The sequence below is a fragment of the Betta splendens genome, chromosome 15 (assembly GCF_900634795.4).
Source record: "Betta splendens chromosome 15, fBetSpl5.4, whole genome shotgun sequence".
Taxonomy (NCBI): domain Eukaryota; kingdom Metazoa; phylum Chordata; class Actinopteri; order Anabantiformes; family Osphronemidae; genus Betta; species Betta splendens.
In genome coordinates, this window is record NC_040895.2 from 13698459 (window position 1) to 13715412 (window position 16954).

The following is a 16954-nucleotide window of genomic DNA, read 5'->3' on the forward strand; positions in this document are numbered from 1 at the left end:
TTTCTACATAACAATTAAAACATTTTCAACTGGTGATTTGGTGTGTTGCTATGTCTAAGCAAACTTTAGATGTTAATACACCTCAAAAGAGATGCGACATACTGTACTAAGGAGGGACGTCAATGTCAAGGACTACACAGATGAACAGTCAAAACTCAAGACATATTTATTATTATATGAATATAATCATAAATAAATGTCAGCACAAAGCATCGTCCTTCTCTGTAGCACAGTCTGATTTTTTTATGCCTTAGTGAATAAATAGCATTAATACCTTTATAAATGTAAAGTGCACTTTTATAACATAAACAAGTAAAAATGCCCCGCTCCGCCAAGAAAACAATAAAATTAGGTTGCATATATTGTAGTAAATCATTTATCGAGCGGACTTGTTTATATTATAAAGTAGTTAGTTACCCTAGCCTTGGTAGCAAAGAGCTCAACAGACAGCACAGCCAAGTAACAAACAAAGAACAAACAAACACTTTAAATCATTAACCTGTTGGTTGGACCACGCTCAGCAGTAGAATGGTGTCTGGAAGGTGCCAATAAACATTCTGTAATCTAAACTTCCCTAGACATGGATGGCCTCTCAGGGATCAGCACATTTTGCGTGGTATTGCGCACGCTCTTCAGGAAGCTCATGAGGTTGGTGCCTCCTGTCCCCGTGGCTTTCAGCGCGTCGCCCGCGCCTCTGAGCGGGCAGCCCGTGGTGCGGGCACTGTTCCCAGGGACAATGATGTATTTAGTGACCGTATTCAGGTGGTAGCTCCTTAGGTCCACCAGCGCCGACACGCAGGTGTTGTAGGCCTGGCACAGATCGGGGCTGGAGCAGGCGAGGATGAAGTCCCGCAGAGACGGGAGGACAGAGAGCGTCTCTATCAGCTGGCGGTGGGCGGGAGGCATGTAATCGCGCATGCGCGTCAGGTAGGCGCCTGGACGGGGAACAGGGCAGACACGGTCAAGGAGAGAACGCAGCTCTCTGGCAGCTGCACGGGTACAGTACAGTACAGGTGGTGGTGTGTCTCTGCCTGACGGCAGCCTTACCTGTGTCCTCGGCATGGTGAACGCCCAGCAAGGCATCAAAGCACTGAATGGCTGAGCTCTGAGCGGCGCTTCCCCCTGACAGCAGAATGGGCTCGTTGCTGACGCCTTCATAGACCAGTCCCCCAGGAAGCATGGGTTGTCTCGCCACCTGCAGCAGTTCAGGGACAAAGCAAAAGGGAAACGTCACACCTGAGATCAAGACAAACCTGCAGCACATGATATACAGTATACTGTATGTGGAATGCTTAAGCATAACTTCTAACCGATACTCACCCAGAGACGAAGATCCTCAATGTTCCATGAAACACGTCTGGGTCGACATGTTCTGCAGAGAAATTGAAGCTTGTCTAATTATGCATTCAATCAATTTACTGTAATTCAGTTTAAACCGGGCTAAATGTCAACTTACTGTGCATGATTTTGAAGACTTCCTTCATCTTCTTCAAAGACTGAGTTACTTTTGCGAGACCTTTGTGCACGCCGACGAGGTCAGAGCCGGCCCGCATCACCTCCAGAACCCCCTGGAACGAGTGGGCGGTTTAAGAGCGTCATCATTAGATACACACACATGAAAGGGCAGAAAGCCAGACTTATAACAAAACAGGGGGAGTAACAGCAGCCTGCACTGACCATTAAGCCCGAACTGGCAGCCATCTCCACCAACAACGACACGAGGAAGAATCCCTTACTGCTGTCGCCACCGGGGAATGAAAAGATCAAGTCCATGTTCCTGAGATTGAAAACATATGATCATCACATGACGGTCATCGTGAACATCAGGAGACTGGTGTAAAAACCTTATTGAGGGTGAATGTTTGCGTTTCTTTCTACTCACTCAATTTCCATATCGCTAAAAAGAAAACGAAAGAGAGACAGACACGTCAGTGACTGACTCATAAACAACAGAAGGGAATGTTAGCTGTGACAATAAAATAACAATAAGGACTCACCCTGCAGGATTCTTCAATTTCCAGTTGGCTAAAACTGAATCTGCGTAGGTCAGGATGGGTGGAAGTCCAAGCCTGCGAGAGACGAGCCAGTAGGGCAACGCCAGCGCCTTGGGAAGAACCTGTGAATAAAACGTAGATGTAGATAAACCAGAAACATGTACCTAGGGATCGTCTGTCTGATGATGACTCATGCTAACTTCTGTTCATCTGCCTTTCTCATAGCACTTGAACATCTTTGCATTGTTTTACCTGAGCAGGTGAATGCTGTCCTTCCTGCCAAACGTACCCCATGCTGATGAACCCCAGCGCCAGGTGAGCCAGCATGAGCTCCCGGTGATTGTTCAGCAGGTGGGGACTCAGAACCGGCATCTGGATCGGGACGGAGACAGCGTGAGCGTTCAGATTTCTTGGTCTCCACTCTGACTGAGCTTGTTATGTCGAAGGCTTCTCTCATTCTCACCTCATGGACCCGGTCCCGAAGTTTATGTGACTCAATCAGATGTGTGAGATTATTCGCCAGGTCCATCCACACCCGATAATAGTCTGGAAGGGTAGTCTAGACCATTACAAGAAGACATTAGAGTCATCTTTACCCAATCTCAGTGTAACATGAATCTCAAATTTAGTCTCTTTAATGTCCAACGTGAAAAGGCCCAGTGGTTGAAAAGGCCCAGTCATGTGAAAAGGCTCAGTTATGTGAATGGCTCGATCAGCGAATAACAGAGGCTCATACGGGATCAATTACAAACTGTTATCTGTTATCTATTCAGGAAAGGAGTTCTCACATCAGGCAAAGAGCAAACTACTGTCACAGCATGTGACCATATTGTTAACTTACTTCCTTTTTAGCAACATGAACAGTTTTAAAAACACCTACCAGTGGATCTTCAAGGACGAATCCCAGATCTTCAGAAATATCAAAATCATCGAGGTGCGCCTCCAGGGTTTCTCTCATGCTGGCCTCCATGTGGTTACTCTTCTGTGTTGGAAAAGTGGAAGTGGTGCTGTGTGTGTGATATCAGTTGTAAGACTTGGTCTGAGTCTGTTTCACTACCCTAGTTGCATCCCTTTTATAGGTGCAAGCAGCCAATCAGAGAACACAGAGGAAGTTGAAATTCTGCTTTAGTTCCGTAAGCACTTTCAAACCCCCCCCCCCATTTGTATGGTGAGATAATACAGTAAGTGACATCCAGATGACCCTGTGATAGTCATAATAATAAAGTAAGTTAATCAATTATTAATAAAAATAGTTACTTTCTTTTGTTATAATATGCAAAGTAAATGTTGAGTCCAGCCTCATTGTTGATATATGGAGTCATGACTCATGACTGTGTTATATAATATTTTTTTATACTGTACATGATTGTTTTGAATATGCAGAGCAGATCATTATTAGAAGCTACTGCCTAGCTAAAGAAAGTAAACTAACCTTTGCAAGTTCAAATTGAATAGGGTTGAACTGAACATTTTCTATTTATGTCTCTCAAGCAGGAGCGTCAAAAGTGAAACTGAGAAGCAGCTTCTTTCATTTACAGTAATTTGGTATAATTGCTATGCGGTCCTACAACTTTGAATGCATTACAGCTTTCGGTTTCATTATTTCTCTAAGCTCAAAGCACGCTAGGAAGTTTGGTCATCGGGATCTGATTAAGAGTTTCCATGCACTTGATAAGTTGTGTGATTCAGCAGGAATATAAATACTGTACTATACTTACATTACATTAGTTTGAATGTAATTGTGTAAAACAATTTTCTGGCTCTTTCTCAACTCAAGAGGAAATAGGTTAACGCTCATCGTGGTTTTGGTCACCGGTTGATTTCTTCTGCATTTTGCACAGTAATGACTCATTTATTTGTCACATATGATCCTGGGAACAAGTATTTCCCCAGTTGAGTACTGAAACCCTGTGAAGCAGCTCATTGAGCCAGGTCATAGATTTCCTAGTTGGTTTGAAAGGCTTTTGCTGGGACTCTAGTCCTCATGTGGGATTTACACGTTTCTTGCCTAAATCCTGGTGTTTCTCAATGAAATGCTTCTTCAAACAGACATAATATCTCGAAAGCACTTAATATACTTGTTCTGCTGTGGTAGAAGCGCTGTAGTAGCGTATTCATTAGTCCTGGGTCGAAAAACACGTCCAATATTTTCCATGTATTTCGGTTTGTGCAGCTACAACATCTTAATTCGATTTTCTCTGCACTACAGTTCAAATGAAAAAGCAAAGGGCTAACTTTTAGGTACTGTCACAGAAGTATTAGACCATGAAATTAAACAAATAGGGAATTTTTACTCTAGTGATATTCCTTTGGGAACTGCATAATCAACACAACAGCACTTCTTCCATGTCACATTTTGTGCTTTCACTGTTTGATGTGCATGTATTAAATGGACTCAAACACATCAATCAAGGCCAAGAAGGGTCCATTTAGATGCCAAGTGGAATTTGTAATGTTGACCCAAGCACCGTGTAGCAAATGTGAGCCGTTGCCAGCGTCCTTGCATTACACGTCAGTGCCAAGACAGTCCAAATAATGAGAAAGTTCTTAAATCTCCAAAAGGCTTTATCAATTCATCATCCTTTCATTCTGACAGGAAAGGACCCAACCTCCCTGCTGTATGGTTTGTTGTCGGCCCGCATGTTCACCGCCCGTGTATTTGATATTTTTACCTTCCATGGAGTGGGTTTGACGTAAGTACAGCATATCACAGCCTCCTTGGAGCAAAGCAGCCGCAGTCAACAGGAAAACTTGTCTTAGAGGACATTCTGAGAAAAGAAACGACTGCTGCACTGTACGTGATCAATCAGCCTTTGAAGCTGAGTTGGGGCCAGCAGACGAAGTGGGAAGTGTGGGAAATAAAAAATGCAGCCAGAGATGTGTGGGTCATGGAACCAAATTAGATTCATCAAGAGCAGCGATGTGACTCGCTGCCAGCTCTTTAAAATCTTAATAAAAGTCAAAGCTCCAAAGTGTCCTTTGTGATCATATGTAGATTGACTTCAGCGCATTCTGTCAGGGTGTAAACAAGTGTCCCAAGGGCACAGAGACGCAGCCAAGTGATCTTGTGCTGAACTTAGAGGCACAGCAGGTTGTCCGTTTTGCAGCCGGCAGGATTGTGGGCTTCATAGTTTCATACGCGACTCTTTTATAGGGGCTTCTTTGTCCTTTGTCAGTGGGTGGTGCTGAGTTATGTCTATGGGATTTGATCAGGTCAAGAGTTTAGACCCATATCTGAGCCACTTTGTCAAGCAGCAGCATCACAGCAACATTAGCAGAGCAACTGCCTCCCCTTGTGTATTATGTGCCCCCTAGATTCTCCCTGCCATTGACTGCATGCTTTACTGCCACCACCAGCAATCTCTCAAACCGTTTAACCCACCGACGCGACAGGAAAAACCAGGAGCAAAGAGAGAGGAGCAAGAGGGATGAAAGCTGCGGCGCTCAAATTAATTTTGAGACCACTTACCAAGACATCAGCCTCAGCGGGTGTTAAGGGACAGTAAATTTAGCCTGCTAGGGGACAAGTGGATAAATTGGTAAAAGGAGCTCAAAACCAGGACAGCGTCTTTAGAACGCTGGACTTTAAAGTGGGGAAGGGAGGATGCGTTACCGCACAGTTTGGAGCCGAGACTCCCCCTCGTAGAGCTCCGGCTGCAGCCATGAATCAATCACCCTGACGCCTCTCATTTCTGTCTAATTCTTGCGCAACCGCTGACACTTCCCAGCTTCTCTTTCCTCTTCGCCACTCAAAGTCTGGAGGCAAAAGCTAATGTCCAACTGGTGTACCTGCTGACGAGAGGAGGAGAGGGCAGAGAAATGTTTTCTCTTTTCACATAGGATTGACTGTTAAATTCAGGAAAGCACTTAACATTATTTAATAACAGTGATACATATGAATACCAGAACAGATTGATTAATCTCAGCCGCTAGTGACTATTGGAGCCTAAACTAAGTAATGACTTTGCTACATGTATGAGAGTTTTAAAAGACGTCTCTTTTGCACTTCCTCCTTTATTAAAGTCACCTCCTCTAAGGTTGTAGACTTAGCTTATGAGCGGGTTGAGATGGTTGGCAATGCGAAAAAAAATCCCCAATGATATTTCATCAAATTGTTCTTTCTCTCTTGTTGAGTTTAATCAGAAGCGAAAAGCAGGCAGCAGGTGACACATAAGCTACTGTGAGTGGTCTTCATTCATCTATCCCAGTGTAATTAAATCCATAAAATTGTGTCTAATTTCCCCCATATAATAACTGTCACTGATATATAGGTTTGGACTATTGCTATGGGTTCCATTCAATTTTCAAGTGAGCTTTCTGAATGATGTCATTCTCACACTTATTATCTGATGGAGAGATGAAATTGGATTCCTTCCTCAGCATCTCAGACTGTGACTCTGGCTGAGCCGAGATCAAAAGGGGCATCCCAGAAATCTGTCCTCTGCTGCTTCCCGGTAAACACGAATGAGTATTGAAGTTAAAAATAGGTTTAATAGATCTGTGCCTGCACGTTACCTCCTTGTGATGCTCTCAAAACAATGCAGTCATTTGGAAACTGAGCAGTGAAACCAAGGGTAGCACGTCTGCGTGGTCAGTGGTGAATGATGCATCATGTGATGCTCAGCCATCAGCACTTTCATTCTGCCATTCCTGGCTCTGAGTTGTTTCCTTACCTCATGCTGTATGTTGCTTAATGTAATTCTCATTTTTATTTAGCCACACATTGGCTAATAGTGAAGTCAGACTCAGTCCTAGACTCTGCTGCTCCTACTGTAGCTTTAACTGTGTCTTTGTCAAAACGCATAATGTCCAGGAAAAGCTCCTGTTACGTACTGTACCTTTAGAACTGGGCCTCATTAGCTGAAACCCAGCTGATGCTTTTCCAACATGGACAAAGATTCCGGTCCGACGCCGCCGTAATAATTGGAGAACTTTTTAAGATCTCTGGATTTTGAGAAAAGCCTCCTTTTGAGAACTCCAGCTTTGGTTTTAGCGATCAGCCTTTTCAGCTGCTACTTAATTGGAGACAAACTGGGTCGAATGAATGCTCTGTGCAGACCTTTCACCATAAAGGAAACTTCACGACAGAAACCGGTTTAAAAGGAAAATTTAATATTGGTTATGTCGATGAACATTCTCATCTGACTGTGGGTAGTGGCAACAAATGCTATGACTCAGCTTTCAGACAATATTGGTTATGTAATCAAGAGATCAGGTCAGATCTGCAGGCATCCATGCACCTGCAGGTCTTCCATAAAGGATGTGGCTCTATTGCCACAGACTGCATGCTGCATGCTTGCTTCTCTCTCCTCAAACTCCCAAGTAAGAGGCTTTGGACTGTCCTTCATGACGGAGGTGCAAAACAACTTCCAGGATGAGCATCGACCACTAAGAGGAGCTGGCAGTTTAAGCTGTTGTGACGCTGTGGACAATGAAAGGGAGGAGTACTGTACTTTCCAGCAGAGCCTGGAATGCAGTGACTCAACATCCACTGTTGTCTGCGTTCCCAGAGGGGGAGTGACACCGCAGTGGCATTGTGGTCATGTCAATCTTATGTCAACATCTTGTGATATTAATGCAAACAAATTCTTAGGTTTGTTCACTTGTTTCCCTTTTACTGGCATCATATGCCATGCATCTGTAAAAGCCTCCAGCAGCTCCGTCCTATGAAGGTGTGAAGAGTTGTGAAAATAGCAGCTCAGACCTATGATTTACACTCTAGCTGTATTTCTATATTTAGTTATATAAAGAACAGACTGCAGCATTTCTTGTTGTTTTCAGATATAGATCATAAATAATGTAATACCTTAAAATGATAATTTAAATGAATCTGCAGCTCTTGGCTGGTCATTAAACATTAAATCCTCTTATCCTGCATTATTCAATAAACATTTATTATTTTTTGTTGTTGTTGTGGGACCTTTAAACTGTTGTTTTTCTGCAGGCACCGTGCAGATTTTGTTTTGTGACTTCTTAAAGCTGAGGAGTCTGACACATCACAAAAGACGCTTCCCCTGGCACGTCCCCTGAACGCCTCACGCAGGGGTGTGTCTCCAACACAACAACATGTGAACGGTGGAAAACGCGCCTTTCGTTCCCAGCGCTTTGGAATCAGAGCACTGCTGAGCTGCCCTCCCCGCCCGCTGCAGACACACACACACACACACACACACACACACACACACACACACACGCACACACACGCAGACGTGGCTCGTTTTTCAAAGCTGCAGAATCAGTCAGAGGGAGTGTGTTCTCTTCCTGTGCTCCAGCAGGACGCTTCGCTGTCTCCGTCTGTATTAGTAAAGACTTGAGGCGAGGATAGACAGAGAACATCCTCTTTCTTCCCCTCTTGAACTGCATCCATATTTCAGCTGAACTGTCAGACGCCCCACAGCTGAGGGCGAGCTACGAGGTAGTGAGTCAGGTCCTAGTCCTGTATGAGCCTTCGCACTGTTGGTGTTCTAGGAAACAGCAACTGATGAAGCATTTGGAGGGACTGACTGTAGAATTAAGAGATACTGTCATCTTAGTAATAAGATTTTAGATAGAAATTGCATAACTTTTTTTAGCAAACTAACACTAACATGGACTCACAGGCCCAAGCTGCCCTCAGGCTTACATGTGCTTAGAAGGTCAATTACACTGTCAGCGGCTCACCTCGCCTTCAAATGATGCTTAAAATCTGAAGTAGCAGAGGCACAGGTGCAGGATTACATCTTCAAGGCCGCGTCGACTCGTTACGTTCAAGTCGTCCAGAGCTACGACACATAATAAATGGATAATCAGCACGTTATTACTCAGGCAGGTTTTTAGTGGCATCTCCACAGGGCCACTGTTGCTTGTTGTTAGCCGTTGACCTTTGCATTATCAGCGAGGCACCAATCTTGTAGCAGCACTTGACCCTGGCGGCTCGGGTCACGGTGCCGGCGCTTCTGTAGCTGCCGCTGATGGAGAAGAAAAGTTTCCCCGATGTCGCGTGTTGTTCATTCACGTCTCCCATTTAGCTTTAGAGTTCAGTCAACTAAAATGCCGTCGGTGACGCTAATGTAGGCCAAAGAAAGCTTGTGCATTAAGGCTTTAAACAAACAGGTTTTAAACCGGTTTGAGGTCACAAGATGCTTTTGAGAATAACAGGCCCATATTATGGCTGAATAAAGCTTAAAATAAAATGATAAATGCTGAATATTTTTCCTGCACCAGTTACAGATGGTGAAACAGCGGATGACAAAAGAGTTAACAGTTGCCCTTCAACAAACTCCTTGATATGCACACGATACAGTATATGATTAATGCATCCAGATATCACAGTGGAGCATTGATTGTAATCCAGTCGGTGAAGAATAAGTTCCTTTTTGTGGCTGCTTCCCTCTGTTCCACTATATCTAATGGCTGCTGACTGTGATAAAGGAAAAAATCACATACAATTTTTGGATGACTTTCAAAAAACGGGCACAGCTTTTCCAGGTGCATTCGTGTCAACGCTCATGTAACACTTGTGAGTACAGCACAGAGCACAAGCACTAGAGGTTAGATAGATATATCGTATCACATAAGCATCATTACTCATCATCATCATCATCATCATCATCATCATACTTGTAATTGGATCAGAAGATGATTCTCATCTGCAAACCAATAACACAAATTTAAAATTCATGCACTGGAGACACACTAGTTGCACCTTGTGCAGTCCAAAGCTTCCGCATGCATATATTCATGTGCTCTGAGCTGACAGCAGGCCGTACATAATTATTTGGCTCGTGCAAGTGGTGGAAGCATATTGTCTGAGGAATAGATTGCTGTCTGAGGTCCCTCAGTTGTCTCCCCGTTTTAATTCCCAGACAAATGAGAAGTTCTGACAGATTGTCTGTCATTCGCCGTGTGATAGCTTTCACTTTGTGCGGCCGTGTTTGTTTGGGGATATTCTGAGACACTGGGACATTTCACAGTCCAGTGCTGAGGGTGTTTCCTAAACAGAGCGAATGCCAAGAAACAAATTGACTGTTCGCATTCAGAGGACTCACCTCGAATAAGACACAAGTCCACTTCGGGGAATCAGTGACTCACAGTGTCTTTGTTATTATTCTGGTAAAGCACAAACTAAACACTTGGTGCAAATGTTTACTTTGATGCTAAATACTTTAAGGAAGCAACAGGCCGGCTACAGTGCAGGAGGCCCCCTCGTCTCTCCACACGCTGTGTCATTACCTCACACGAGAGACGTTAAATGAAAGCAAATGGTGCATTGAGAGGCCGAGGAGTGATGGCCCCCTCCAGGCCGTGGAGAACTCACAGACCTTCACAGTCAGTGCATCCACCCAAATGATGCTCCCACACTGCGTAGTAAACATGGAGGACATTTAAATGTGCTCGCACGCTGTGACTTTGTGGGCGTGCGCGCACATGCGCACCAACGTGTTCGCGTTCTGTTTTGCACGTCCAGCCCGTGCAAATGGATTCCAGTAGCTTCAGAGCCTGGCTTCCGCTCCGGCCGCTCTCCCTCTGCAATTATGGGCCACGGCGTTGGCTCGCCGCTCTGCGACATGTGGGCTGCAGATGGCCGTCCTGTGTGCCGCTGCCAGAGCAGGGGCAACCGCTCCCGGTGCAACACAATGGTCACATTTTGCAACAGGACACTTTGGCTCTAATGAGTCTCGTTCTCGGTAAGAAGGTGCGTCTTTCAGGGACGCGCCATCGCATCAGGCCTCCCTGGGCTTCTTCTCGCACCACAGCAAACTGCCGTGCTGGATGTGAACGAGGAAATAACAGAGACACTTTGAAGCGCTGCGGGGGAGCAACAGGCTCCACCTGCAGAAGATCATCGTGCGCAAACATCAGAGCCTCCCTCGCTCTCAGCCGCCGTCGCGCTGGAAGCGGAATGTGACTTGTTAACCATACGGACAGATGGTGTCTTTGCTGAGCGTTTATCGTGTCACTCTACTGATAAAAATCTTTGTCACTGTGCCCTGAATTATGTCGGTTGAAGCAATTATGATTAATAGGCTCTCGTCATTGCCACAACGCACATTAGGCAAATAACTGCACAACTGTAGAACACAGGCGCTGGTTTCGGGAGCATGAATTCTAAAAGTTATCATCACCGACTGAGTTACTGCATTACTTGGATCGCTTTCCTCTTGTTTTTAAATGTAATTTATTTTTATTGTTTGATATTGATCTCCATCCTTGGTGATCGGCATAACATCAAGAGGAATAATGAGCAGTTCTGCACGAGAAGTCGGAGTCACTGTAGTTTATTTGGAGGTTCATCAGTCAAATCACTTCCAGTAGATTAGGTCTTCTCGGATCCTATTAAGGCTGACAAACTGATTATGAGCTCACTTGCCTCCTTTACACCTTCAGTGTAATTACTTCTGCCACCTGGGTTATGTCTCCGATCTCACTTATCTGTCATTTGACTAGTTAGAGGGATACCACAAAAAATATAATATTAATCATCCCTTGTGTCCTCTGGAAACATCAGTAATTATGAAACTTTTTTGGCCTTTGTCTCTTTTTCTTTTAAGGTTTTACTTCTGCATAGTTACAGTTACAAGGAAACAGCCTTGATCAGTGCATGCATTCATGTTTTAGTATCGGGATTTGCTTCTGAATGCTAAACATAAGAAAATCACCAAACTTAACTTCATGTTTATTTAATTGTGCGCTCTCAGCTTTTTGGAACATAATTCCAGCAGTTACTGTTGTTTGTGTGTCTGTTGAAGCTTATGATGCAATAACACAGTAATGCTGCAGGAGGCAGGAACCAAACAGATGGAACAAGACTGTTCTCCTGCAAAAGACAATTCAACACAAACCGACTCTTAACAAAACTAATCTAAAAGGCAGTAACTAGGCTGCACAAAACGCTGAAGCATCTGTTTAGGCTGGTGTGTGTGTGTGTGTGTGTGTGTGTGTGTGTGTGTGTGTGTGTGTGTGTGTGTGTGTGTGTGTGTGTGTGTGTGTGTGTGTGTGTGTGTGTGTGTGTGTGTGCGTGTGTGTGTGTGTGTGTGTGCATGTGTGTGTGTGTGTGGACCAGAGTCTCCCGCCCACATGCTGTTACCATGACTGTCACAGGTGAGCAGTGTAACAGTTTACACCCAATGAATTGAGCTGATGTACAGTAGCAGCTCTTTATCTGCTTTTACCACAGTGGCTCAGCTCACTACAGATATGATGGGATGGCGTGTAGTGTCTGAGCCACTTAGGTAATGCAAATCGAATGGCATTGACTCGAATTAGCAGACGGGTGTGGCTCTTAACGAGTCCTTATGGGGAAAAGAGGTTACGATGGCTGATGTACAAACACTGTTCATTTTACATCTAGATCTGGTAAAACCTGATGCAACTGGATTTAACTTCTGCTGGCGTTGGCTGTGCACACATTTTAATATAAGGTCACCACCTCATACCTAAAAAGGCCACAGAAATCACACGGCGGATGTTCTGTACTGTGACAACGAAAGGAATGGACGACGTCAACGTGTGCCTTGTGCAACTACTTGTGTTGCAACGACCCGGTGCTTTTCCTTGTATTTAGTCTGACACAACAAACTGTACGTGATATAAAAAATTGCATTTGCTCAATTTCCTCTTCTTTGTGTAGTGGTGTAAGACAAGTTTTTGGCATAAAAGATGGATTGCTAGGTGGATATTTGCATGTATTGTGGAGGCATCCAGTACAACACTACTGTGGATACAGGCTGCTCCTTCAGCCCTTCAGTCTATGCTGCACACGGCTGCTTCTGGGCTGCGCTCGCTCTCTGTCTTCTCCATAGACAAGGTGTAACACGGAGGAAGGAAAGGCAATCTTTTTGTGTTGCGCTTCCATGTGTGCACGTACCTGCGTATGTGTACAGTTACACAAAAACACACAGAGATCCCTGAGTGTTGATGACAAATGGTAGCAACGGGATTTGGGCTCCAATCAATATTTTGTTAGAAGGAAATGGAGCACCAGGCGGAATGTTGATTTCAGGAGAGCAACTGTTTCTCCATAGGAATCCCAATTGACTCTCATTATGTTCTGGTCTAAAGGAATCAATCCAGCCACAGATGGCTTCTAAATTGGTTCAGGATCTCTGCAGTATGTGTCATTGCCTGTCTCACACACAGGCAACTACGACATATTAGCAAACGTAAAGGAAGTTATATGTGAGTGATGCGACTTTCCACAGAACCCGGTTTAAAAATAAATATTTTAGAAATATTACTCAATGGCGTCATCATGAATATCTGTTACTCTGCTGCTTCTGTAAGGTAACCTAGAGAGGATGATGATGATGGTTGTCCTGGTAACCTTGTCAGGTTAATCTGGTGAGAAGCAAATAAGTTGTCATGGCTTCATTTTGTTAAATTTCACTGCCAATCATTCTCTGTCACCAAGAGAAAACCAAATTGGGACTCTGAACAAGAAGTGTTGATTATATTATTAAATAAATTACCAATTCAGCGCTTTATTGGTCTGAGATAACAGTTTTTATTTTAAGTAGCAAATTACAGCTCAAACTGTATTAATTTCAAACCAATTTAGACCCCAGGATCTATTCTCTCTAGGAAATTGTTACTGTTTGTGATTAGATAAATAATGAAGAGCATGTTTCAACACATTCACTGTCTATAAGCTTTTTGTCATAACTCAATATAATATAGGAGCTAAAAAGGGTGATTGTCTAATCTGGGAATAAACTTTGAGAAGAGAGCAGCTTTACAATAGATGTCCTTTGCCTGGTAATAAAAAGTGTGAAGCTGTATTTCTTCTCTTAATGCTGGAAAATGTGCATGGCAACAGCTCCCAGTAGGACTTCCGTCACTGCAGTGCATTCAGTGCCCAGCATGCAGTTCAGTCTCATTATACGCCAACAACAAGGTTTTTAAGTCAACTGGCATCAAGATTTAAGCTCGTTTTGATTTATTTAATGGACCACATAATATGCAGGACTGACCAACCGCAGGTTCACGGAAAGAAGCCCATTGGTTAGATTTGAAAAGAAACTATTTATATGTATTTATAGAAAGTGCAATCTGGTTTTATTACAGTCTGGGTGAATGGCTTCCTGGACTCAGGGGGTCACGCTGTGACTGTGGACGCTCCTGGGACTCTTGAAGTTGTTTAGTGGCGTGAACATAATTACAGTTAGAGTACTGTGTGTTTGGACATGTTGTGGTGCCAGTGGCTGTGGCTAAGAACAGCGCTGGGTTAATGAGTCACCCAGTGGTGGTTTCCTGTTTTTATTGACCACAGCCAGTGGGTGAAACGTGTCAGCGGCAGCAGCAGTACAACTCTTAATGCCCGGGTTAAAACAATAAAGCTGTTTTACAATATGTGTCCAATGTGTAGAATATTATGATGCCCACCGATGGCTGCATGGCGCTGGTTGACCTGCACACGTCGGCCTATTTAGAGCGGGAACGCTGTCATCCTCTTCCTGTCCTGGCTCCTTCATTTTCTGGCAGCGTAATGATGCTGTGATGTTTTCTGTCCCATCCATTACACCCAGAGCACTGGGAGCGCCCGCCACGGGAGGCGCGGACCAGTGGCAATGAATAACATCACAATGTGCGGCTGTGAGTGCGCCGCAATCATTTATGCCAACGCAGACACAAGTCATCACTGCTGCACTGCTGCATTTATCCAGGTGGAAAACGTCAAGTGTGCGTTTCATTAACTCACTGTCATTTAATGTTCATTGAGTTTTTTCCCCACATCTGTGTCCTGCTGCTGTTTCCCTCTGGGCTTAACGTTGTTTCTGAGACACTTAGGAGTTTCCTAAAGACACTTTACATAGTAAGGTTATAGACCTTTAGTGTGAAAGCACTGAATGAACAGTATATATTATATTTTTATGTGCAGCAACAAACTATAGAGACATTTTATTTTCTGACCCTGGCAAAGGCGTAGTTTTCCAGGCGCAGGTGGACAGAGAAAGGCCACAGTGTTTTTATTAGCATGTTAATTACCGTAATTAAACAAATTATACTGATATATCATAATATATATAATATAGAATATTATATATATTATAATATAGAATATAGATAATATATAATATTAGAATATTATATATATATAATATATATTATATATTAATATATATATATATATATATATATATATACTATATATATATATATATATATAGTATATAATATACTATATATATATATATATATCTTCTATATCTATATATATATATATCTATATATATATATATATAATATATATATATCTACTAACAACTATCACAAGAACATGTATTGCGAAAACCGACTGTCAAATTGGTTTGAGGAACCCTCCTCGCCAAATTTCATCCACTGGAGGAACAAATGATATCATTTCTTAATCATTTCTTTAGAATTTCTCAGATACTATTGTTTTGTCATGTTTCATAAGAACCATGGACAGGAAGACTGTACATTGAATGACCTGGATTTGGATTTTAACTCTTGACTTAATAATTCTTAGAAAGAGTTTATAAAGTCACGACATTAGCTGAACTTCTTAATGCAACGCAGCCTTTTGCACCATTTACTCTGTTACTCTTACCTGTCCTTACATCATAACAAACCCCACAAAGACAGTTTTCTCTGCTGATTCAGTAAACATGATGCTCTTACAGGCACTGTACTGTGGTACAGTATTTTCTACATTTTGTCTGTTTACACAATATATTCAACTCCAAACTTGCCTACTGCCAAGTTTGTAAGAACTCCTCCCTGCAAAGACTCAAAGGCAGCTAAAGATCATGCATCCGAACACATTTATGGCAAATGGTGCAACATGTAAAGTCGCACTATTCTGCCATGGGATTGTTTTTTGTCATCAGAACGGGAGCCGGCTCTAAGTGAAAAGACGTGACACTGCAGTCAAAGATTCGCTGACTTCCTGCAATTATGCGATGCTGGAGCGTCTTTTATATCATGATTCAAACTCAGAATCGCGTCTGTGTTTACTCCAGCTATGTCATTTAGTTCAATACGCTCATTTGTGGTGTAGACAAAATCATTTTTAAAGAAAAGAGAAAGAAATGCCTTTAAGATCACTTGTAAGAGCCCACTATTGATTGTGCAAATCCCTTTGAAACTTGACAGAGTGTAAATCAAACGAGAAGTGACTTTGCTGGAAGATCTAGTGCGAGCACACTGTACAACATCAGAATTTTAATAGGATTAGCTCAGAATAGACTCCTCTCCATGTATCCTGGGGCACAGTGGAAAAACCCTATTTCACAGTTTTTTCTCAGGTGCCTTCTCACAACTTTCAAACTGAATATGTGAGTGAAACTGCAACTTTTTGTCTTCATTTGCAGAGCTCTCGCCGGGCGCGTTCATCCGCAGCAACATTTCAAATGGGAATAAAAAAAAAAAGAAGAGGGTTCAAACTCTTGAGGTGGGAAGAGGCGCAAGGTTGACTTCAAAAGCCTGAGCTCAGCTCAGTGCAGTGAAGCTGGACACAACAGCGGCAGAGTTCAACCAGTGTTCCTCACAGAACAAAGCGGTGGTTTATTAAGCAAAGCTATGATGCAAGAAAACCTGTCCGGCCGTTTGGAGGAGAACGAACTGCTTAGTAGGTCAAAATACAGTAATATCACATTAAAGATGTAGATTTATTCTAAACCAAACCCACTTTTCAGTTAGTGACCTGTTACTGACTCTGCTCTCGCTCTCCTTCCCTCTGACCTCGACCCTAATTCCAGCCACTCCTACGCCCCCCCCCCCTCCGCCTCCCGTTACTTCTCTGATCAATCATTCCATTCACCTGTGCCTTTCCCTCCACCTCTGCTTAAATGCTCCTCATCCACTCGCCCTTTGCTAGTCTGTCGATGTCAGGTTGAAGTCGTCACGTTGCTTCTCCAGGCTGATTCATACTGGTCTCTGATTTCTGGTAATCCATTGTTTTGTCAGCCTAGCTCTGTTTTGTCTTCCTGGCTGTTTGAGTTCACAGTTTTAGTGTTTGA

General features: G+C 43.3%; 1 pseudogene; it reads right to left on the bottom strand.

The window, feature by feature from the left end:
* Window positions 1-143: 143 nt before the first annotated feature.
* On the bottom strand, window positions 144-3048 carry LOC114842010 (indoleamine 2,3-dioxygenase 2-like; annotated as a pseudogene).
* Window positions 3049-16954: the final 13906 nt, after the last annotated feature.